This window comes from Agelaius tricolor, unplaced genomic scaffold, assembly GCF_023055355.1.
Source record: "Agelaius tricolor isolate 1412-34295 unplaced genomic scaffold, bAgeTri1.0.p SCAF_48, whole genome shotgun sequence".
In the NCBI taxonomy this organism is placed as follows: domain Eukaryota; kingdom Metazoa; phylum Chordata; class Aves; order Passeriformes; family Icteridae; genus Agelaius; species Agelaius tricolor.
Window position 1 is genome coordinate 479,931 of NW_027269308.1, and position 23,615 is coordinate 503,545.

Here is a 23,615-nt window from a genome sequence, read left to right on the forward strand (position 1 = left end):
TAGCATTTTCTCCCTGGCCCTGTAACATTTTTTTTGTGCCTTGTTCCTTAGTTTGCTTTCCAAACCATTCCATTTCCTCAGCAGACCTTGAGAACAATCTCATGAGTAGATCTGGAAAATCAGTTTTGAATATAGGAAATTAAATGAGGAATCACACTTCATAAGCTTGGGCTTCTGGATTGAAAACTTCAGATAATTCAAGTAGACATTGCTGAATGCTCATCCTGGTCTGGCAGGCTCCAGTCTCTGAAAGGTGGGCAACTGAAACCTCTGTGTTTGCACAGAAAGGCAAGTTATGGGATAGCTAGTGAGAGGAATAGTGCATTTGTCTTTACAGACAAGCTGTGGGTCTGCTGGGAGATAAAACTAACAATGGGAAGGGTTCCACTGATTGGTGAATGGAAAAAGAGATTTGCTTTTACAAATAAACTTTAGGTTTGCTGATAAATGAAACTGGACATTGAAAGATGAAAGAAACAATGGGGAAGAAAAACCCCTCCATTCCATAAGAATTAAAAATGAAAAGGAAGGGTTATACATCAGAGGGAAATCTTCAGTATCAGGCATATTGGGGAGTCTGTCCCTCTCAAGTACCTCAGCCAGTGGGGAAAGAGAGAAGGGAAATGGGGCCAGGAAATTGGGATAAAAAGGAGGCTGTGTCCTCCAAAAATTCGAGAGATCCCAGGGGAATGCCCCATGGCCTCTCCCTTTATTCAAATAAAGTAAAAGGACTCCTCTGTCTCCTTTTTTAGACATAAACCTCTGGTGTTTGTGGATTAATTTTCCTAACATGCTGCTGCAGATTTTGGAGACAATTGTGCATAAGAACGGGCACAGGACCAGACTTGGGGCTGGCATCTCTGCATTTCCAGGATGGCCCATGGACAGGGTGAGGTGGTACCCCTGCACTCTGCATCAAGCTGTGATTCTATGGAGACTTCAGCAAGAGAGGGTTTTTTCAGGCTGATTAAACCTTCATCCTTGCTATGCTTGCTGTGACATTTGCATCTCTCTTTTGTAAAACTTCAGAAATCTTAATCATCTTTGGCCCTGTGAAATGTTACAAACATCAGCAAAAGTCATCATAGTTTCCATGCAAAAATACATACATTTTGACATTTGGGAACTGGAAGGCACTAATTTCTATTGCTGATGACACACAAAGAGGGCAGGTTGGTGCCTTGGGGCCTATGTCTGCTACTGTTGACTGGAAAATACCTTTTGAAGTGGCACCCTATGGCCCTGGATGGCCAGAACGGAGGTCCAGGAGGCGAGACAGGTGTTTACTACTGAGTCTTTGACCTTTTAAGCCAAAAAAAAGTTATAAATTCTTAGGCCTATGTATTTATAAAACAGAAGTATAAAGAAGAGATGTTGTAGTGTGTGTGTGTGTGTGACACCTTGAACATACCACATTGTACTAACAGACTCTCCAAACATCCATTCTTTTTTATGACTGTTATCCATTAGGAAATGCCATGTAAACCTTATTTCTTTGTTGAGAAGTACCTCACCTACTGACAACAATTAGAATTGCTTACAGGGCCTCAGCTGCAAATGCAAAACATTCAAAACTCAAACTAATTGGTTACATTAGAAAACACACTTTGCTTTTCTCCAGAGGTTGATTGTGAGCAATTTTGTGAGCTATTCATGAAAATACTCTGGGGCTGCTTGCATCAAACACTGGGATCTTGTTAGCAGTGAAAGAGGGAAAGTGCACCATGTGTGGCAAAGTAATTCCCTCACAAAATATGTGCTTGGAGGCTACTTGGGTCAAAAGAATTTCTTTTTAATTCCATGGGCTGAAGAACTGCCCATCATCTGCTTTTTCAGAAAAAGAGGGTTGAGTCTTTGGGCCCTTTCAGAGCCTTGAATGACTGAAGCTGAAGGGATTTCCCCCAAAAAGCAAGGAGTGTTTTGAGGAGCGGGGCCGCACCTGCCTGCAGAACTGACCATGGGCCAAGGGAAGGTGCTGCTGCCCAGAGCCAGCCCGAGGGGTCCCTGAGGATTTGTCACATCCTCTGCCTCCCCTGGCAGTGCTGCCACAGAGCCCAGCAGGAGGGATTCCAGGGATTTGTCAGCACGGGGAGGCAGAGCGTGAGCTCCTACTGATATTTCCATCCAGGGCTGGCACTTTCAGGCCAGCAATGACAAATTCTGCAGCTCTGGCTGCACAGTTGCTGTTGGCACTGCTGTGGCAGCCTCTGCCACCAAGCAAGAGCATCTGCAGGGGCAGGATGGTGCAGAGATGCCTCTCAGAGAACGCAGAGAACACCTTCAAACAGCATCTGGCAGAGTTAATGAAGGGCTGGTAAATCCCTCTGAAGGGGACGGGTCATAAAAACCTCTCTCTGTGAAAAGAAGAGACAATAGGAGTGAGGAGGGAATGAGAAAGGGGAAGGGGAAGGTCAAAAAAGAGGAAAAGGAAAGAGAAAGGGAGAGAGGGAGAGGATCGAGGCCTTGGAAATTCTGATTTGATCTAAAGGGCATTTTCTGACAACATAGATGTTTGCTACAATAAATAGTGCTTTCCCACAGGCTTTGGCTTTCTAGCTCTTGATATTAACTGAGCCCAGTGAGTTTTAAAAGAGAGAGGAAAAGAATTAGTAAAAAGTTTTCCTTCAAGACCAAATATCTGCCAGAGACTGAATGCTATGGTTAATGGCTTTTGAACATTGACAGGAACGATCAAAGCATTAAAATAATTAAACAGGGCTCTCAGTATCCAGCACAAGTTGTACTGGTGAGGAGATTAAACAGAGATTCTCATTGCACTGTGTGTTTTATACTCTTGAAAACAGAGGCTTAGTAACAGTATTTCATGCACACACAATAACATAAAGAATGACAGCTCATGCCTTTTTGTCCTGGTAAGTATTTGCTGCAGCAGCCACCTTTCTTCCAAGTCATGATGTGTTCAATGCCATTTTTCCCTGTTTTCTGTTGAAAACTGTTTCATAACAAAAAAGGATTAGTACCATATGTAGTCTTTTCTTCTTGTCAAGGAACAAGCTGAAATCTCCAGGCAAATATAAAAGGCTACAAGATTTTAGAAGTATGTAAATTACAGTATTAATGAACCTGACTTGAATTCAGTTTTGACTTCTGAAGAATTAAAAATCCAAATGGGAATGACACAGCCTCACCTTTCCTTAGTGATATGTGAAAGGCCAGACCAAGAAGAGGGAATCTGGTGCCTGCTGAAATCAACCTGTCCTGAGAAATTCTTGTTGTTATTGAACGAACAGTTTAAATTACAGGAGGGTCTCTTGCCTTGCTGAGCCCTCAGCCCTCTGTGATACACCTCACCTCAGTGCAGACTTCAGGTGGTTTGGGGCTTTCTTTTTCTTTCTCCAAAACACCAAGAGATCAAAATTCTTGGTAAAAACAGGACTTCTACTTTCAGTCCAAGCCAAAGAGAAGCTCTGCAGGGCTTCTTCCTAGATACAGATAAAATACTCTGGTGATCTTATCACACCCTGTTCTCAAACTTTTGGCACCAGCTTCTACTCTGGAACACCATGACTTCCTTGTAATCTAAAGAGGGAACAAATCAAACCTCAACAGCTGGTCCTACCTTGAAAACCAGTGTTCCTCCCACCAGAAACTTCCTTTCCTGTTGTGACAGATGAGTAACGTGATGATTGACTCTCACAATTAATAGACAAATATCATGTATATAAGTTAAGAAAAGTTTTATAGATTTATAGTTATGCTGCACCCCATGCCCTGGTTATCAAGGGAAAACTGGGGCTGGGACATCTGGGAGGGCTGGCTTGTCACTATGGCGACACCTGAGCCCCAATCAGAATTTGAGGAAGAGATCTCCACCACTGGACAGCGAAGAAGGGGTTGATGGACAGAACTTTGGGAGGGCTTAAAGGGTTCAAAAGGGAAAGCCTCCAGCGTGAGGGGGCTGAGCACATGGCGAGGAAAATCTTTTGCTGCTGGTGCTGTAACCTTTTTTCTTTATTCAGTCTTCTGTTGTATTTTTGATAAGGTTTAATAAACCTTCCTAAACTATGAAAAGTGAGTAGCTATTTCTCACACTGTGGTCTGCAACCCTCACTCTTTATTACAATAAAATGCTTCTTTTTATTAGGTTTACATCAGTTCCATACGCTTTTATGAGCTTTTATGCCTTTTTATCTATATATGGTTAAGACCACTATCTGCTTATTGCAACATTCCAGGAATCCCTTTTGACTCTTCTCTCCATATTCCTGCAGAAGGTCAGGTCACTGTGGGTTTTCCACCAATAAAAATCCAGGTTGTTCAGATCCTAGGTGTGACGGGCAGGCACAATTTCCCTGCTGACACAGGCACTGAAGACAAACCCCTCTGTTGTCACTGAAAACAAAAGGAAGGAGGAAGTTTCTGCCCATTGCAAAGTCCCCGTTTGCCCTGAAGGACTCTGCCCCTTCTTTCTCACTAGCAGCTCAGCAGCCGGACGCCAAGAAGGACAAGAGAGGGAGGGGTGGTTGATTTGTGTGACAATTTAACAGCACTTGCAAACAAGAGCTGAGTCTGTCAGTAACATCTCTGCAGAGGCAAGTCCTTGCTGAGGATGCAGAGCTGTGTCACTTGTGTTTAGTTTGCATCGAGTTAATGGCACGGTGGCTTTTCATGCTGCAGGTGTGGCCCCTGTGACAGCAGCCTGTTCATCCTTCAGGGGGTTTGCACCCACAGGGACAGTGCTGCTCCTGCCAGCACACCCCAGTTTGTCCTCATGCCAAAAAGCCCAGGCAGAACTTACTTCTTAAAGGAACGTTTTCCGTTTGCTCTCAAACCAAAGATTTCGATGTAATGGTATAATAGGAACAAATCTTTTCCCCTGTTGTCTCTTGGGACAGGAGGAAAATCCTATCACATCCAGATAGCAAGGCAATGATTTCACTTCCACTCTGGAAATGACTTGCAGGAGCAAGTGAATAAAATTGTCTGCTGGAACAGTGAAGTCCTGCCACTCTAAATCAGTGTGGTGCCTGAAGGGTTTTGTAGCAGGTTTGCACCTAAGTTGATGCTCAAGAAGTTTATGAGGTCCAACATAGACCTAAGGTTTGCACAGCAGAGTTTAGGCTGACAGCTAAGGGAGCATAAATTAAATGGTCTTTCCAAGCCAGAAGGCTGATGAGAATTGTTGGTATTTGTGCTCTCCTTCCTTGTTTAAAGGATAGCAACATATTTGATGAGATTTTGGCATTGCAGCTAAAGATCATGGCCAGATGAAGTCACCTAAGTGGTTGTTGTGCATTTCTAATTGTGGAGGTCAATAATCAGTGTAACTGCTTCTGGTAATCTGGCTCCAGTCTCGCACAGAGCATTGCTGGTTGGTCACTCTTATCTCCACAGCCCGGCAGAGATCCTGTTTTGGATGGCTCTCACTGCTCCCAAGGCCCCAGGGACCAGCCACTGCCTCTCCTCCTTCTGCTTTCCCTTCCAGGATCAGAGATTTCCTGCTGCTTCCTCCACGTCTGAGACAACTGGAGGAGATGAGGGGCTGAGGATGTGGCTTCTGACAGAGAGTTGATAACGCTCAGCTGAGGATTTTATTCTCCTGCCACTAAGCTGTCAGGCTGCTGCTGAAATTCCTCCTGCTTGGAAAGGGCTGGTGTGAGCAGCAGGAATTGTTGCTGGCTGGAACTTTTCCAAGAGCTGGACAAAAGAAGCATTTTATGGAAGGCCACCAGCTGCCCTTGGTCAGCAGCACAAGGTGTGAGGTGCCCTTTGAAGGCCATCCCTGCACAAGGACAGCCTGGCCTTCTCCAGTGCCCAGAGCACCTTCCAGGCTTTTGGGCTGGCCTCGTCCCTCACCCTGGAGAAGCAGGTTGCTGTTGGAACTCTCCTATCCACAGTTTCTGGCTGGATTGCCGTGTCTTCCCACAGACAGCCCTGGAGACACCAGTACAGACTCCATCTGCAATAAAAGGGGACTTTGTTCCAGCTTTTCCCTTGGCCCAGCATGCAGCAAGCCCACCTGGGCCTCATTCAGCTCTGTGTGGGCTGGTAGTCAGCTTCTGCTGGGAATTTAAAGCTTTTATCCTACTTTCCACAGCAAATAGTGGAGCAAACCCAGCCGCACCAACCCCCAGATTTCACTCTAAAAACCACAGGTTTCATTTTCCTCTATTCAAGCCTTGAAGAAAACAAACTTCACTTGAGTGAGCTGGAGGCACAGTGTCCTCCAGGATCATTCTTGAGTAGGACAATATTGCAGGGGAAGACTGGCAAACCCAGAGTTTACTGGTGCTTAGGAAGCTTTGCAAAACCTTCCCACGTGCGGTGCTCCTGCAGCCTCCTGAGCTCCTGGAGCCCTCACTCAGCTCAGGCACAGTTGGGACAGGAGGGGATGGTTCCGTCTGTCAGATGTGGGGACAGGAGGAGGGAAGACTTTGCAAACGCTGCCACGAGGGCAGGGCTGTTTTCATTGATGGTGCCAAGTGGTAGTACACCATCTTTGATTAAATGTGAGGTGCTGAAGGGCAAAAATTCTCAGTGCTTAGGAGAGAGTGTCTCCACTCACTCAGCAAGGTAAGTGAAGGGGAAAGTGCAATCTGTATTTCATGGGAGGTGTTCAGTTTTTAACAAAACATTTTTGCAGAAGACGTGCCCAGGCAGGGGTGATTCAGAGCATTTTATCAGCCTCACAGAGTATCCCCACATCTGCTTGGCCACATTTTCTCTCTTTTGTTCATTGTGAATGATTTCTCCTGCCAGGGTTGCTCCTGCTTGGAGTTCTGCTCTCAGTGGAGCCCCGGAATTTTCTCAGCAGGCCTCTGCAGCGAGTTCTGAGCCAAGGTGGGGCTCTGCTGCCAGCCCAAATCTGCGCTTCCCCTGCCCAGCCTGAGTGCGGGTGGGGCATGTGCTGGGCATGGCCGGAGACTTGCATGGCCAAAATCCTCCAGCATTTCCATCTGCTCATGGCTTTGGGTAGCACAAATCACACAACACCCATCGCAGCTGACAAATGGCATTTCTTGCAGATTGCTACAGCCGCACTGCTGATCCACAAATACACGAGAATCAATTTCAGCTGAAAAATGTCATTTATTACAAAGTGCTACACCCACGCCGACAATACAGAACTATACAAATCTCAATTTAGGTTAAAAACAGGAATTTATTCTATTATTACAACCTTTCTATGTAATAATATACAAATACCAACTTCAGTTAATTTATTGCCAACCTCCACAACAACGCACTATACACAAAGATCAATTAGGTGTTTAACAACTTAATTTATTACATATTACTACAAGGATTAAGCCCATCTAGGAATACAAAAATATCTCCATAGATATGTAAATAGAATTACATTCAGAAACAGATAAGTATGCATTTAAAAATAGACCCATATACCTATACAAATACCAATATTCCTATTTTAAAAGCCATATAACAAAAATTGTATCAAAAGAGATACCTACACAACTTTACCCACAGGAAATAGAAATTAACACAGATATAACAATATCCATGTCTACATAGATAAATTTATACACATATATGTAATTTCAAAAATATATATATATATACACATAGCATACATTCATAACAAAATAAATATACATAAATATAAGAATATACACATGGAAATTAACACATACAAATAGCCGCCCACATATAGAAATACACATTTAATAACTGTGGCTACGTTCAAGTCCGTGTATCTTTAAACAGCACTCGAAGCAGAGGGACCCCAGCTGCCCCATCTTCAAAGCCTCTCGCTCGGTCTCCTCCTCCCGTGCAGAGCAGCTCTCCTGGACAGCGACAGCAGATGGAACACCTGGCAAGCAAAGGGAACACGGAGTGAGTATGGGGACGTTTCCCTTGGCAGCAGCTGCACTTCCATCAGGGAAGAGGAAATGTCAGAGCCTCCCAGGGGGGTCAGAAAGAGAAAGCAGCCGAGCGGGCCAGGCTGTGGTGAGCGCAGCCGCGGCGGGACTGTCCCGCAGCCCCGGCAGCCCGGCAGAGCCGGCACAGCTCCCGGCCCTGCCGGCACAGCTGCCTTGCCCAAGGACAGCCCCTGTGCCGGCCGGGGCAGCTGCGCTGAGCAGCCCCAGCACGGGCAGGGCCCGCTCCTGCCCCGCCGGGCAGTGCCCACGGCCACAGCCCACGGCACCCTCAGCCCCACCTGCCTCCCCGGGCCTGTGGCCTCACCCGGGCTCTCTCCAGGCTGGCAGCAGCATGTCCCCGTTCACTGCTCTTGCTGCTGGCCTTCAGCTCCTCCCTGCTGGCTCCCGTCAGCCTCCGGCTGTCCTCAAGGTCTTCATGGCAGCTGTGGCAAAAGTGGAGGCTCTGGAATTGCTTCCAAGGCCTGGCAGAGCTGCAGTCCCGGAGCCCTCTGTGCTCCCTGCTGGCCCGCTCCATCCCCTCAGCCCCGCCATGCTCTCGGTGAAGCCCCAGCCCCCTTCAGTTTCTTCAGCCCCTCACAGTCCTCTCACCCCCCTCAGTCCCTTCTGACCCATCCCGTCCCCTGAGACCCACCACCCTGCCAGCCTGTGCCACTTGCCTGTCACCTCAGTGCCACCATGGCCCTCGGCTGCCCCACAGCCCTCAGCCCCAGCAGCAGCTCAGGGTCACCGTCCCTTCAGCGCCCCCTGAGCCCCCTCTGTCTCACCGTCCTTCAGCAGCTCCTCAGGGGACAGTGCCTGGGGCCAGCGGCAGCTCCCACCGCTCCAGGGACAGCCGGGGCTGGAAGTGCTGCTCCGCCCGGCCCGGCCGCCAGCTCGGACCCAGCACAGGGACAGGGGACACAGGGGGCACCGGGGCAAAAGCAAGAGGTGAAAAAGGCAGCCGAGGGGGCAAAGAGCTAAAAATGCAGCCTAGGCCTACACAAACAGCAATCTATCCATCAATCTCTCCACCTAAACATTCCTATTCCTCTTACTAGATAACTATACACATTCATAAATGTAATTTCATACATATGTTTATATATATATATATAAATATTTTACTCTACACATATAAAAAACTAACTCTGAAAATCTATAAATGTAAATATATAATAAAATATAATTATATCACATCTATAACTATATACATATCCACATTTAACTATACAGATCTATCAAACTATGTCCATATAAATAGAACACTATCATCTATAAATGGAACTATAACCACTAATAAATAGAACCATAGAAATCTATAAACATATCTACAAACAGAAGAGTTCTACCTGCCCGATGGTCACAGGCTCTCCCCTGTCTCTTCCTGCCATGCAGGGCAGCCCTCCTGGAGATGTTGGTCAGATGGCATCTGGGAAGCAAAGGCAACGCTCAGTCAATATTGGCCCTTCTGCACCTTTCCCTTGGGCAGCAATTGTCCTTCGACCAGGGGCTGTCCAAGATGGCCTGAAAGGCAGACTCTCACTTGGCAATTTGAAGCAATCTACCTTAAAAGAACAGGGACCAAGTGTTCAAAAGTGTGTTTCAAAACACTGAAGTATCTTGATAAAGTCTCAGCCCCCGCAGTGCAAAGGGCACCCAGGAGAGCTTGAAACACAGACAGTCCCAGCTGCCACAAGGAAGCCCAGTCTTGTTCTCTCTCTGTGCTGACAGAGAAACCTCAGCCCTCACTGAAATGGCTGAAGCTGAAGGTGCTGGGAGCTGAGTCATGAACCAGCTCCATTACCTGGCATCTACAAACTGCCCTCTGCAGTGAGCAGCAGCTGCTCCAACTCGACCATCAGCTCTGGCAGGAAGGGCTGGGAGGGACAGAGCTCCCTACGAGGCCTGCAGGCTGCACCAGCTTGGCTAAGGAATGGATCCACAGTGCTCCCTCTCTCCTCTTAGGCCTCCCTAATCAGGGGTCATTCAAGCTTTTCCTTCTGATACTGGAGTTACTGTGATTTTTCTATTGGTTGGCCTCTGATGTTGTGCTCCTTGTTTTCTTGTGGGTCAGGCCCAATACCAGCAGACTGGTATTACATTTAGTCAGTGATTTGGACTTCTACCCTGACGTTTTGCTCTTTTTTTCCCCTGTTCCTTCAAGAGTCGCTCAGCCTGGCCTCCCCTGGCACCCTGCAGCAAATTTATCCACCCACTTCAGCACAAAACTGGGACACCTGGCTTGGTGACACAACTCCCACAAGGTCGGGTTTATTCCCTGCTCTCTTGCCACAGCAGAGGACTCAGTGTCAGAGCCTCTGGAGAAGCGTGGAGGGCAGGGCTCAGGGAGGTTGTGCCCGTGCAGGATTTGAACTAAAGGCACCAGGAAGCACCAACCCTGCTCAGAGCAGCCATCTCACAGCTCTCTAAATCAGTGTGGGCTCTGTCCTTACCAGGCTCCTGGGGCTCCTGGGAACTGTTCCTGCAGCTCTCGGTGCCAGATGAAGCTTCCTCTGCTGCAGCTCTGTTCACAGGCTCCCCTCCTGAAGAATCAGGGGCAGCACCAACATTGTCCTGAGCAGAAAAACAGAAAGAAAGGAACCCAAAGATCACTGACTATTTTGCTGGAATCATATCAGGGATACAATAACTCTCCTTCTCCACTCCCAAAGGACATGGAGCACAGAGGAGGGAACACTGCCCCCACGGTTCACATGACAAGCCTTTTAAACTCAGGATTCAGGGGGCCAAGGTGAAACTGAAGCTCTTCCAAAATGACCTTTGAGACAAAACATGAACACAGCAAACCAGAAGACACCAAGTGAGGGGATGTGCCCCCACGCTCTGAGCCTGCCTTATCCCAGAGCTGTGAGAAATCAGCCAGCACAAAGCCAGGGGCTCTCCTTGCTGCCAGCACGGCTGCCAGCAAGGGCAGAGCTTGCTCCCAGCCCTGCCCAGGGCTGTGTGCTGCAAACCCACAGGCAAAGCACACATTTCTGCCTGGGAGTCTCAGCACCCGCAGCCAACCGCTCACACAACCCATCACAAGGTGCTGCCTCTCGGAGCCCTCTGCTGCTGCCCCACGGGTGTCATCCAGGCAAACATTTATGCACCCTGGGTATTGCCAGGATCACATTTGGGATCAGTGGCAAAAATCTGTACATCGTTAGGGTAGGGAAAAAAAACAACCCAAAAGACAGGAAAAGCCAGACAACCAAGTAGTGTTTCTATTCCACTGAGGAAGTAAGTGTCCACCATGAAGCAAATTACCTTTGGACACAAAGATATTCTCACTATGACCAGTTTCAGAATATTCATCTCTTCTGCCATAGCTCATCCATCAGAACCCTAAAGATTCTAAAGATGGTTCAGAGCCTGCAATGTTTCCTTTTCTTATGGAATAAAATGCTTCTCTAAACTGCTATGTGTGACTTTACAGAAGACAAAAGTCATGCCACTTGAGAATAAGGTACTGGTAAATCCAAAAATCCCACTCCCCCCCTTGAGTCATAATCACAAATGTACTGCAGGCAATGGGTCAGCACATCAACAGAAAGAGAGACATTCTTTGGCCAACACGTGTCATAATCTGCAAAAGGACAGAGAGCTGCAGCTGCAGCCCAGCCCCAGCCACGGCTCTGGGAGCGCCTACACGCACGGCAGGGCTCACACAGTGATAGTGGAGCCCTGGAAAATGTTAAAGATAGATTTTGAAAATGTTGGGCTTTGTGATTTCTCAGATCACTGCACCTGCGTAAGCAGTAGGATAAATGATATAATTGTTAGATGTGATGATTGTTTAGTAACTAAATATAATTATTGTATAATCATAAGAAGAATCATGAGAAACTATGTTAGAAATTTAAGGGGGAACCATGAGAAGCTATGTTTAGCTGAAATCTGTGCCTACAATAGAACAATATAAGTTTAATAATTAACATGAAAGTTATATAATGATAGAGTATAAAACACGTTCGCCTCGAATGTATGGTCGGAATCAGATTTGGGTGGAAACTACCCCGATTCCCAGAGCTCTTAAATAAAAAGCACCGCATATAATCGCTTATGTGATTGTGTGTTTTTGAACGCTAACAACAGCAGCAGCAGCTGCAGCCCAGCCCTTGCTTTGCCTTGGCCTTCCCACCCAAAAGAGGCACAGCCCACATCTGCTGCAGCTGGGACAGAGGCACCTCTGGCATGCCCCTCCCTGCACAGGACACTTGGCCTTCAGTGCCAATTCCCCAAACACTCTTCTCCTCTTTCCCAGCAAGTAAAACCTCTTCTTCATTTCTTCTGCATCCCCTCTTTTAGAAATCTTTCTTAACCAAGAATAATTCAATAACTAAATAATAATGAAATAAGTTCAATTAAAGAAGCCTTTGCTTCTCAACCATGTCACAAGGTTCAAAAGCTCTCAGTCCAGCCCCTTTGATCCCCATCCAATGGAATTACCCGAGCAGAGGGAGATCTTTCAGACAGGGACCTCCTGATCTCCCGAATCATTTTCTCTACGGCAAGGCCTAGATCTGCTGGTGGCCATTCCTCCTCCCCAGGCGCGTTCTGTGCTGAGCTGGAGGCCGTCCATGCTGCACAAGCTGCACTGCCAGCGGGAGCGCTGGGCCCTGAAGTGCCCGGGCTGGCTGCAAGAATCCAAACACATTGGTCAGGCTCCACAACGTGGCTGTGGGACACTGAGCTCTGGTGCTGCTGTGGATCAAACATCACGGGAAGCACACAGGCAAAGCAGGCAGAGAATCTTTCGGCCTCCTAGGTGCCCCTTGCTAGTAGGCTTGACAGCCTCTGGCCGAGAATGACAGAGCCTTGTGGAAAACTACTTGAAACTTTTCATGACCTTTCGGAAAAACAAGGCTACAGCTCTTTTCCTACCTCGTGCGTCGTAGGCTGGGGGCTGCTGCTCCCTGTGGAGCTGCTGGAAGCTGCAGGGCTGCACCCCGAGCACCTCTCGCTCGGCCGGAGGCAGCTGCTCCCCGTAGAGCTCCTGCGAGCGGCTGCGGGGCCCCTCCCGCCCGAGCGGCAGCGGCCGCTCCCCGTGGAGCCCGAGGAAGTGGCAGGGCGGGATGCCGAGCACCTCCCGCTCGGCGGGCGGCGGCCGCTCCCCGTAGAGCTCCTGGAAGCGGCTCGGCCCCTCCCGCCGGGCCGGCAGCGGCCGCTCCCTGTGCAGCAGGTGGAAGCCGCAGGGCGGGCGCCGGGCGAGCAGCGGCCGCTCGCCGGGGGGCTGCTGGAGGCGGCCGGGCCGGGGGCTGCGCAGCTCCCGCCCGTCCGGCAGCGTCCGCTCCCTGTGCAGCAGGAGGAAGCCGCTGGGCGGGCGCCCGGCCGGCAGCGGCGGCCGCTCCCTGGGCAGCGGCTGGAAGCGACCGCGCCCGCGCCGCCCGGCCGGCAGCGGCCGCGGCCCGGGCAGCTGCCGGGAGCCGCAGGGCGGGCGCCTGCGGCCCTCCCGGCCCGCCGCCGGCCGCTGCCTGTTGGCCGCGCTGCGGCGCTTGATGCGGAGCAGGAGGTCGGGGCGGTCGCGGCGAAAGCAGGGGTTGCAGTAGTGGAGCCAGGCCCCGGCATCGCCCGGCGCAGCCGAGCCCACCCAGCCCGGCACCTTGCGGAAGCCGTAGCGGTAGAGCTGCCGCACGAAGCTGCGGAACTGCGTGGCCCTGAAGGTGTGCGGCACCGGGGCCGGCCCATGGCCACGGCCCCTGTGGGCGTGGCCCGAGCTGAGCAGCTCTCGCTCCAAGAGGCAGCGGTCGATGAGCAGCCCCTGGGCGCGGCTGTCCCAGCGCACGGAGCGGACGCGGGGGCTGTTCACCAGGCGCCAGAGCTTGGCGGGGAAGGTGCCGGCGCTGAGCCCGGCGGGCAGCGGCAGCTCCGCCATGGCGTCCATCGCCGACTGTGGCCACAACGCCCGCAGCGCAACGGCCGCGGCTGCGCCGGCGGCGCGCGGCCTGAGGGGGGCGCTGCGCTCGGGCCCGCGCGCGCCCAGCGCGGCCCCGGCGCGGGCCGGACTTGGCGGGGACGAGCGCGGCAGAGCCGGGGCTGCGGGCACAGCGCGGGCGGGGCGGCTCCGGGGCTGGCCGCGCTCGGCTCGGCAGGGCCAGCTGCGAACCCCCTCTTTCTCTGCCTGCAGGCATCCTTCTGCCTTGGCCCCTCGCTACAACCCCCAACCAGCAAGACAAGGAAGAGAAAACAGCCGCTTCTCTCGCAGTCAGCCTCCTGCAGCTCTTGATGCCTGCGCTTATTCCTGCCCAGGTCCCAGACTTCTCATTTCCCATCCTTGAACTCCATCAGATTCCCCTCAGGCCGGTTCTTTAGCCTGCCGAGGTCCCTCTGAACGGCGCAATCATTTGGGCTCTCAGCTGCTCCTGCCAGCTTTGTTTTGTCTGCAGACTTGCTGAGGGTGAGCTGCTCCTCCAGCCGGGCCATGAATGAAGACATTAAAGAGCATCTGCCCCAGCATCAGCCCCTGGGGCTCAGAGCACCCGTGACTTGCCTCCAGCTCTACTTTGTGTCACTGATGACAGTCCTCATCCATTTTTCAGCCTTCCTCGCTGGGCATTTTGGCAGTTTGTGTTTAAGGATGCTGTAGGAGACTGTCTCAAAGGCTTGGGGAAAGCTGGGGTAGACATCATCCATTGCTCCACCCATATCCATCCGTTTGGCTGTCCTATCACGGCCATCAGGTAGCTTAACCATCACTCCCAACCAACTTCTTCTCCGTTTGTTTGGATCGGTTTCCAGGATTAGCTACTCCATCACCTGTCAGGGGATGGAGGCAAGGCTGACTGACCTGTATTTTCCTCTCCTTCTTACTCTCTTGGAAGAAACCAGTCTATTAGAGCAATTCTGGCTGGTTTTAGCTAGGCAATTCCAGAAAAAATAACCAGTAAGAAAAATGAAGCTCTAAATGGAGTCTCTTAAATTCTTCTTTCTGCTACCATTCTAGGCCTCCAGAAAGATCTTGTTTTCTTCCTTGTTTTCTTCCCAGTACTGGACAGCTGATTAAAAAAAAACCAACAAGGCAAATGTCTCCTTAATAGAATATAATATACCTATTATTCAGAAGACAATAACTTAGATTTTTCTTTCAGGATTCGACTGAGATGAAAGGACTTGAGAGGTTCCAGAACTTTGATATTTGCTTGTCTCCAACTGTTTGGAAAACTGCTAGAACATGGTGAAGACACAGTGCTTTTGAAAATGCCATTCTGAAGTCTTGTATGCTTGTATTACATATAAAAGTACCTGCAAGGATTTTAGAAACCTGTAGCTCAGATTCCTTACTTTCCAAATGAGGAAATGCCAGAATTAGTTTGATCTTTGGTTTTTTATGTTGTGTTTCTGATTGCTACATTTTTATATGCATATGTATCTTTTTTTAATAGCATGGTCACATACTCCATTTTCCTTCCGATCCCAAAATCATCAGTGCTCAGAATAGCCGATAAGCAACTAATCAATATTCTTTTTAATCTCTTTTATTTCATAATAAACTCAGACACCAGTGATCTTTTGGGAATCCAGACTTGTATGCAAAGTTTGCAGGGAAGATTCAGCTCTCCAGCCCTGTGAATTTTCTCTTCTCTCCTTTCCCATTTCCCTTTTCCTTCATCTCTGGCCTGACCTCAGGGCCCTTTCCCCTCGTGTCAGGCCCTCTGTTTGCTGCACTCCAGGGAAGCTCTCAGCTGTGGCTTCCCCAGCGTGGCAGCTCCAGGCTTGGAGCAGCAGAACCCAACTGTGGCTGAGAGCCCAGACCCCCCTGGGCCAGCCGGGCTTTCAGCTGCCAGGGCAGCACGGAGGGAAAGGGGCAAGAGAGAGCTGAGGACGCTGCCAGAGCAGCCCTTGGGCAGTGCAGGGTGAGAGTGGCTTAAAGTGCTGCTGAGCCCCACTGCGGGGGCACAGGAGGCTGCTCTGCCATGGCCGCGGCTGTGCCGCCCATCCCGACAGAAAGGCAGAGCCAGCAGGCTCTGATGGGGGAGAGCAGCTCCATCCCTCCAAAACTTGGTCAGTCCTGCTAAAACCTCTCTTTGTCCTTCTGTCTGAACACTGACACTGCTTTGGAAAACAGAATGGAGGTGACACGAGACAATCGATTATAACTTGGAAACAAATTTCCATGGGTTTTTTGGTTTTGTGAAAAATGCATGTATTTTATGATTGGCTTTTCACAAATATTAAAATGAATGTTATATGTCTTGTGTTAGAAAGTAATGCTGTATTAATTCTCTTAAGTACTGTGTTAAATACAGTTTTAGGTTATAAAAATTGTTAAAATAGAAACGATGCTATGTAGGATACTTTTTTTAAAGGAAGGGCTTGCAGCAAGGTAGCAGCCACAGGACACCTGAATCTTCCCGAGAAAAAGAATTTATGGCCCTCTTATCAGAAGAAACGAACTTCTTCCTGCCTCAAAGGCGCTGTTAGGATTCCTGAGGAAGAAGTTGACGATGACCAGACAGAATCCTGTGTTTGAATGGAATTTATGCATCATGTATGAAGTGTATGAATATGCAACAGGCTGTTGCTTTTAAGGGTTAATCCTATGTTAACGGGTGTCCTTTTTCGGGCTTTTGCTGCCCAGAAAACGGTACCCAGATATCCGTAACTCTTTGTATTTGTTGTGTCATATTATCCTAATTCAAATTGTCCAAATTATTACTACTCTAATTGTATTACTATTTTTATAACCATTTTATTACTATTAAACTTTTAAAATTTTAAAAAGAAGTGATTGGCATTTTTCAGAGTTTGTTGTGGTGTTTCAGTTTGGTTTGGGTTTTTTGCATGTGTGTGAGGCTTAAATGTGTCCTAAAGTTCTTGTGCATGCATGAGGCTGTAGAGTGGCCTCCACGGGGATCTCCTTGGCTCTGCACAAGCCCAGAGAGCAGCACGGGCACCTCAGGCCGAGCACAAAGGAGCACAGGATGATCTGCAGGGTGCTCTGTGACAACAGGCACTTGGAGCTGTTGTCCAGTGTGTAAGAACTACATCCCCTTTTCTTCAGATTCTCCTAAAAATGCCCACTGATGTTGTTTTGTATGATGCAGCTCTCCTAAGCCCCTATTACACTGTATCTGCACGAGCATTCACACAAGTGTTTGCTAAAACAATTCTGCTCCAGCTGAAAAGCACTGGGTACCCTGAGCAATAGCAGCAGATAAATGGACATAGAGAGACTTCAGGAGCAGAAGCAGCATTAAATCCATGACAATTGTGGAGATGTGAAAATACAGAAATCCACCAATGGTAGCAAAGCCCACACATCTCCACTGGGTTCTGCAGAACGGCAGCAAATAATGCACAGGTGTGGAGACCATGAACTGGTTGGTGCTGCACTTATTTGTCAGTGGGCAGAGCTGTGGGAGGCAGGGATTAAGGGTGATTTTGGAACAGGAAGAAGAAAGGGACAGACAAATTCCAGGTGGAGGCAGAGTGGCTCTGCTCTGCTGACCCAAGGAGAGCAGGGAACAAGTTGGAAAGGAGTAGGAAAAAAGAGTTTTGTAAAAGGAAACCTTGCTATATAGGCATTAGTGTTCTTGCCACAGCCCACAGAGCTTAGAGCATGAATATTCATCCCATTTAAATATTCCTGCAAGATGTAAGAAAAATTCCTTTCCATGTGGTTATTTACACAAACATACCCACGAACAAATATAAAAACTGCACAACTACATGTATCATTAAGCAGGATATTCTGTAGATTCTCACATGAACACTTGCAGAATTATATATGATACTTCCAAACATATAGAGACTTTTGTTCTCCGTTTGCTTCTTTAAAACTCACAAAATGTAATGAAATTCTCTTTCAAAAGTGCAGAGCCTGCTGTGTGGCTAAGCAAGCCATTATTTGCTTGCTCACAATCATCTCTTCCTTGTGTGTTAGTCACTGATACATTAATTGCTTATCCAAACTTGAAACAGTTCATGAGTCATTCTGAAGAGAAACTAAATATGAAGGAGCCCATTTGAATGGAATTCATGTGCTCTGCCTCTTAAAGCTGAAGGTCTGTATTTATTACCTGTCAGAATGAAGTCTTGTTGCCTAATAAATGGGAAAATAGGAAATATGCTGACGAGAGCACCATGTTTCAAGGGATCATTGCATTTTAGTTTTATTTGACCAAATGAGTAGTCAAAGAGAGAAAGGACTGGTCAATTACAAGAGAGAAAGCAGGTGAAAGAGATGTCTAGGTCTGCTGCAGCTGGAGTCAAAAATGAAGTGTGTGGGTTTTGAAGTGGGGAAGGGATTTCAGATCAGATGATTTTAACTAACTTGCATTACTAAATGCATGATCTTCAAACAAACATGTTGGTATTCCTTGTATTGAGGAAAGGAAGGGTATTGGGGAAGATGAAACAGGAAAGCCTTATAAATATGATTGTCTGGCAAAAGATTTTGAGAATATAGAAACTATAAGCAAGATTGAAATGAAAGCAAGCTTTGAGATACCTTAGTTAGTGAACAACTGGAAAACAATGGTGTGGCCCAACTGAAGGTAATCCCCTTTTGAGGAAACAATTCCCTCTGCTTGCAGGCAGGTCCAAGGTTCAGAGCAGACCCTACTAGCTCAGCAGAAGGGGTCCAAAGAGGAGTTTTTAGGGTTTAAAATGTAACACAGTATGGTAATGTAATGATTCTTACAGGCTGGATGTAAATGCTATAGGATTTGTATCTTGGACTAGATTGGTTAGTGAGAATTAGAATATTCAACAGAGAAGAAGATTTATTGTATTGTAGCGGGAACCTTGCTCTCTTACGCTCTTCCCCTCTTACTCTCTCCCTCTCTCATCCTCTCTCCCCCTCTCTTCTCTCGGGTCTGCTCCGAGCTGTGCCTGGCAGCTCCAAGCAGGGCCCTGCACCCAGGCCCTTTGCAATGAGCCGCAGGTTCCACGGCCTGGCTGCAGAGATCTCTCGTCTCCGTCCGTCCCGACCGTCCCACCCCCCAGTGCTCCTACAGAAGGGGAGAAAGAAGGCATGGAGTTTCCAGGAGTATCCAGATAAATCCACTTTATTCTGGACCAATATGGAATTTTCATGAAGCAAAAGCATTAAGTGGAGGGCTCTTCACCCATTTCTTTTTTACTAAAATTCTGTGAAAGATACTATTTTGGAGTGTAAAAATTGTCATGTTGAAAACATGAATGTGCTGAGAGAATTTGAAGTCTGGGCCAATGACAATGCAGTGTTGAAAATCCAAGTCTAAAACTTTTCAAATTAAATGACCCAGGATGAAGTAGGAAACACAAGTCCTGGGCATGCAGATTTCTGAAGGGAGGAAAGAAAAGTGTTGACAAGAATAAGCCTAAGTTTTAAATGCCTGAAAGAGTCAAAAATAACACGTTGTGGGATATTGTACCAGATGTTCCACAGAGTTAAAACCAACCACAACTCATTAGTATCTGGACTTCCTTGCCCACTATGCTTAGAAATGTTGCTTGAAGGCACTTTGTATCTAAAAATCCAGTTCCTGTAGATGACTGTAGATGTAGATCAAAATCCTACCAAAAACTCCGTGTCAAAACCAGCAAGAGTGAGACTTTTGTCCTTGGCAGTAGCTTCCAGGTGCTCCTGGAAATCGCCAGGCCTAGACACAAAGATGTGTATTCGGCGGAGGGAGAGAAGCCTTATGCTTAGCTCTAACTGCGGCCTTTGCTAGCAGATCTTACTAGCAGGTAATAAATTCCATTTGTTCTGCTCTTAGCCAGAGCCAAGAGGGGAATCAAAGTCTAGATCACAGGAGAAGATCACAGGAGCCTCAGCTTTTCCAGAGGAGGAAAAATACAAAGGCTAGTAAATTTGCGCTGGGTTGACAGGGGTTTTTTACAGATCCATAGACAAGTGATGAAGCTTAAAAGATGACAGCAGAGGAAAATCAACAGATATGCTGAAACTGAGTGAAGAGGAAGGAGACTTCAAATTAACTGAAAAGCTGCAGCGAAAGCTTCTCTACTTTTTGCAGTTGCTTCAAGTTCAAAATGACAAACTCTAGCAGCACTTCCAACTTATTGTTCTTAATTCTAGAATAAAGACAATCAAAACTGTCTACTCCTGCTTAGAGTATGAAGTAAAGCACAGGAAGGCATTAGAGTAAGAAAAATTGTGTTTAGAAGGCTGAGGCAGCCTTAGGGCTAGGAGGAATGGGGAGGCGTGGAAATCAGGCCTGTGGGCACCAGGCAGGGAGCATCCAGTCCCTGAGCGGTCCCTCACAGTGGGTATCCCTGCAGATGGAGTCCAAATGGAGCCACAGCTCGGTGGGAAAAGTGCCGGGCTGGTGAGCCGTGCTTAGCAGGGGCTCCTGCATCAAATTGCTCCCTGACAGGTGCGGTATGCTGTGTGTGTGTGTGCCCAACAGCTGGCAAGAGCAGGCTGGCCCAGATGTGGGAAAAGGCCAAGGAGGCAGCAGAGTGGCAATGGGGCTGTGCAGGAGGCCCTGGTGGTTGCACACAGCCGTGGGAGATCAGGCTGGCCCAGATGGTCCCTGGGGCTCTGGGCTGAAAAGGGGGGAAAAGAGAAGCCGGGAGGAAGGGCCAGATGCCGCTATGAGAATGCCATTCCATCCCATAGGTGACATAGTGAGAGGAGGCTGGGAACAAAATGGTCATTCCCACTGATCACCCTGACATCTTCACGACAAGAGGCCCAGAAAGGAGTGCACATCTGTCTCCTGGTGTTGTCCTGAATGGGAGCTCATTACCTGGTCTTCATTACCCGCAAGTCTGGCAGCTTCCCGCGGGCATTCCACGCTTCAGGCAAGCAAAGCTGCTTACCTCACTATGTTCTTTGAGCCTCTGAAGGGGACCGTCCACTTAGCTACAGCCTGGCAAGGAAGGGAGTCTTACAACACTCTGGATATTTTAGACTTTTATTCTCACTCGGGCTGAAACAACGGATCCCCTCGCTACTTCTCCATCTTCATCCTTCTGTCCTGCAGGTGGCCTGTTCAGGCTGACAGCTTGGAGCGCCTGCAGGCTCCAGTTCGGCTGCAGCCCAGCTTTTCCTCTCACAGCTTAATTCTTCTTATGACAATTCTTTCATTTCTACTTCAAAGATACCTCAGAGCTTGCCTAAATTAACAACACTCTATTCTAAGCTAAACAATCCTCTATTATCTGAGCTATCTAAGTTCCATAGCCCTTCAATGTTGATCCCTATATATCCTAATTCTTTTAAAATTTCATCTCTTTGAGAAAGAAAAAACAACAGAGCTTTAAATTGAACCTAGCACACACCTAACCAAACCTTACCTAACCAAACCTAACCTAACCTAACCTAACCTAACCTTACCTTACCTTACCTTACCTTACCTTACCTTACCTTACCAAACCAAACACCTAAACTGAGCAAATACGAAAAAAAAAAATCATATTTCCTATCTATGGCACAGCTCCTCTTAATACGCGGGGGATGGCTGGAGCTCTGCCCAAAGATGACACATCCCCTTTTCCCTCCTCTCGGCTGGCGGGGCATAAGGGCCTCCTCAGGCGCAGGTGTCTCCTCTCCAGTCTTCCTGCACTTGCTTGGCTGAGATGATCAGAGCAGCCAGGCTGGAGGCAGGATCGCCGGAGGTAACAAAGGGATGCTGCCCAGAGGAAAAAGAACAAAGAAAGGAACTCTTACTTTCCAGGGTCCCATCCTCACGGGCTCAGGCAGGATTCCCTGGCTACCAGGAAGACACACAAAGAGCACCGAGGGCAGCATGTCCCCCTGCGCCTTCCTGTGCTGGCAGCTGCCTGCGCCACGTGGCCCACACTCCTCCTCATGCCTTCATGCAGGTGTCCTCAGCTGACAGGGCTTTTTGCCCCTTTGCTTTTCTTACCTGCAGGAGCTCCTGGGCAGACCAGCGCCTGTCCTCGTCTGCCTGCAGGCAGCAGCGGAGGAAGTCGCGCAGGAGAGCCGAGTGGTGCCTGGGGTTCTGCAGTTTTGGGGGCCCGTTCCTTTCTATCAGTTCAAAAACCTACAGCACATGGATGCAAGAGGACACTGCACCTGCTCCTTTGCTAGCCACATCAGCTCTCTCCGCACAGAGCCCTCTTGCTAAGCTGCACCTTACCCTGAGACGGGCTTCCCGCTCGTAAGGAGCTTCCCCTTCCACCATTTCCAGCCCCATGATGCCCAGGGACCAGATGTCCACTTTGGGGCCGTAGGCTTCTCCTCTCACCACCTCCGGTGCCATCCAGCTGGGAGTGCCGACGCTGGAGCTGCGCTTGCTGCGCTCAGGGCTGAGCTGAGCACAGAGGCCAAAGTCACCTGAGGCCAAAAACAAAGCCTGTCAAAGCCAGCTCCCACTGGCAAAGCGGCGAAAACCATTGCCCACTCCAAGCCTGACCAGGCCATGCTGAATCGAGCTGAAAAAGCAGCTGAGCTCTCCTTCCACATGCCTGGAGCCAGGCAAAGAAGGCATCAGCCACTTCCACAACACCCTCACCATTCACGCACTGGCCAAGCGGCGCTTCTGCCCAAGTGGCAGTCACCGAAATGCAAGCGCACGGCAGGTGCTGCAAATGCTGCAGCCCAGCAGGGATACCCACCCAACTTGACAGATCCATCCATGCCCACAAGGACGTTGTTGCTTTTGATGTCTCTGTGGATGACTTGGCGGGAATGAAGGAAATGCAGTCCTTGCAGGCACTGAGAGAGAAAAAGGAGGGAGGGAAAGTTAACGTACAGGATGGGATTTCATCCCACCAGAAAGGAAAGAGCTCAACGGGATTGACGGCTTTCTCAGGGAATTGTGAGCGAGGGCACAGCATCATGGTGCTGTCACGAAGAAGAGCTTGCTGCTTCAACACTCTTGGAAGTTTTTTCTCGATTCCAAGCGAAGGCATCCGGGCTCCCAAAAGTTCCGCCGGCCTTGGGTAGGAAGCGCGTCACCTTTGGCTGGGAGGCGGCACGGCAAAGATTTTTGGGGAAGCCTAGTGGCAACAGAGGAGGAAGCAGCACCTTAGAGCTGTTCCAGAATCCGTCGCCATGCGGGCTGCAATGCTATCCTTTGCAGCTGAGGACGGCTCTTTGGCCTTAGCTTGAAATTCTGCCACCTGCATGCTGCCTTCCCGTGGCAAGGAATGTAGGACAGACAGACAGGCTCCAGGCTAACATTCCCAGGCAAAGCTAAGAAGAGGAAGCAAGTGAACCCAAGCGAGTGAGCCAGCACCAGCGCCAGAGGACAGACAGGATGGAAGAGTGCAAGAACAGAGCCTGAGGAGTGCGGGGACAGTGGCAGGCAGTTCACTTCCCATGCTCGCTCTTCTCCTGTGTGTGGTGACAGCAGCAGCAGCAGCAGCAGCAAAAGAAAGGTGAGAGCAAGAAATCTCGGCTGTCCTTAACCTCCAGCTGGCAAGCAGCATCCTGGGCAGGCTTGGGGAAGCACAAGCGGGATCCCTCACCTCCCGACAGACAGCGCCTATCTGTCCTTCCTCCGGGTACACTGCGCTGAGCACATCAAACAAGGTGCCGCCGTCCATGAACTCCATGGCCAGCCAGAGCTCCGCATCCAGCAGGTAGCTGAAAGAAGAAAACCACGGCATGGAGAGACAGCAATGGGCACAGCCTCAGTCAGCCGAGGGCCCGAGCCAGGTTTTTGCAACTGCTCTCCAAGCTACGTGTGCCACACGAGATTCATGATCACCAGCTCCACCTCCTGCCACGCTCTGGAGACCAGCAGAGAAATCACCAGCAGCTCCCTTCTCTGCCAGTGACCAAAGGGCATCGTCTCTTCGGGCTTGCACTAGCTAAAGCTCCATTGACAGGAGAATACGCCAACCTGTCTAAGT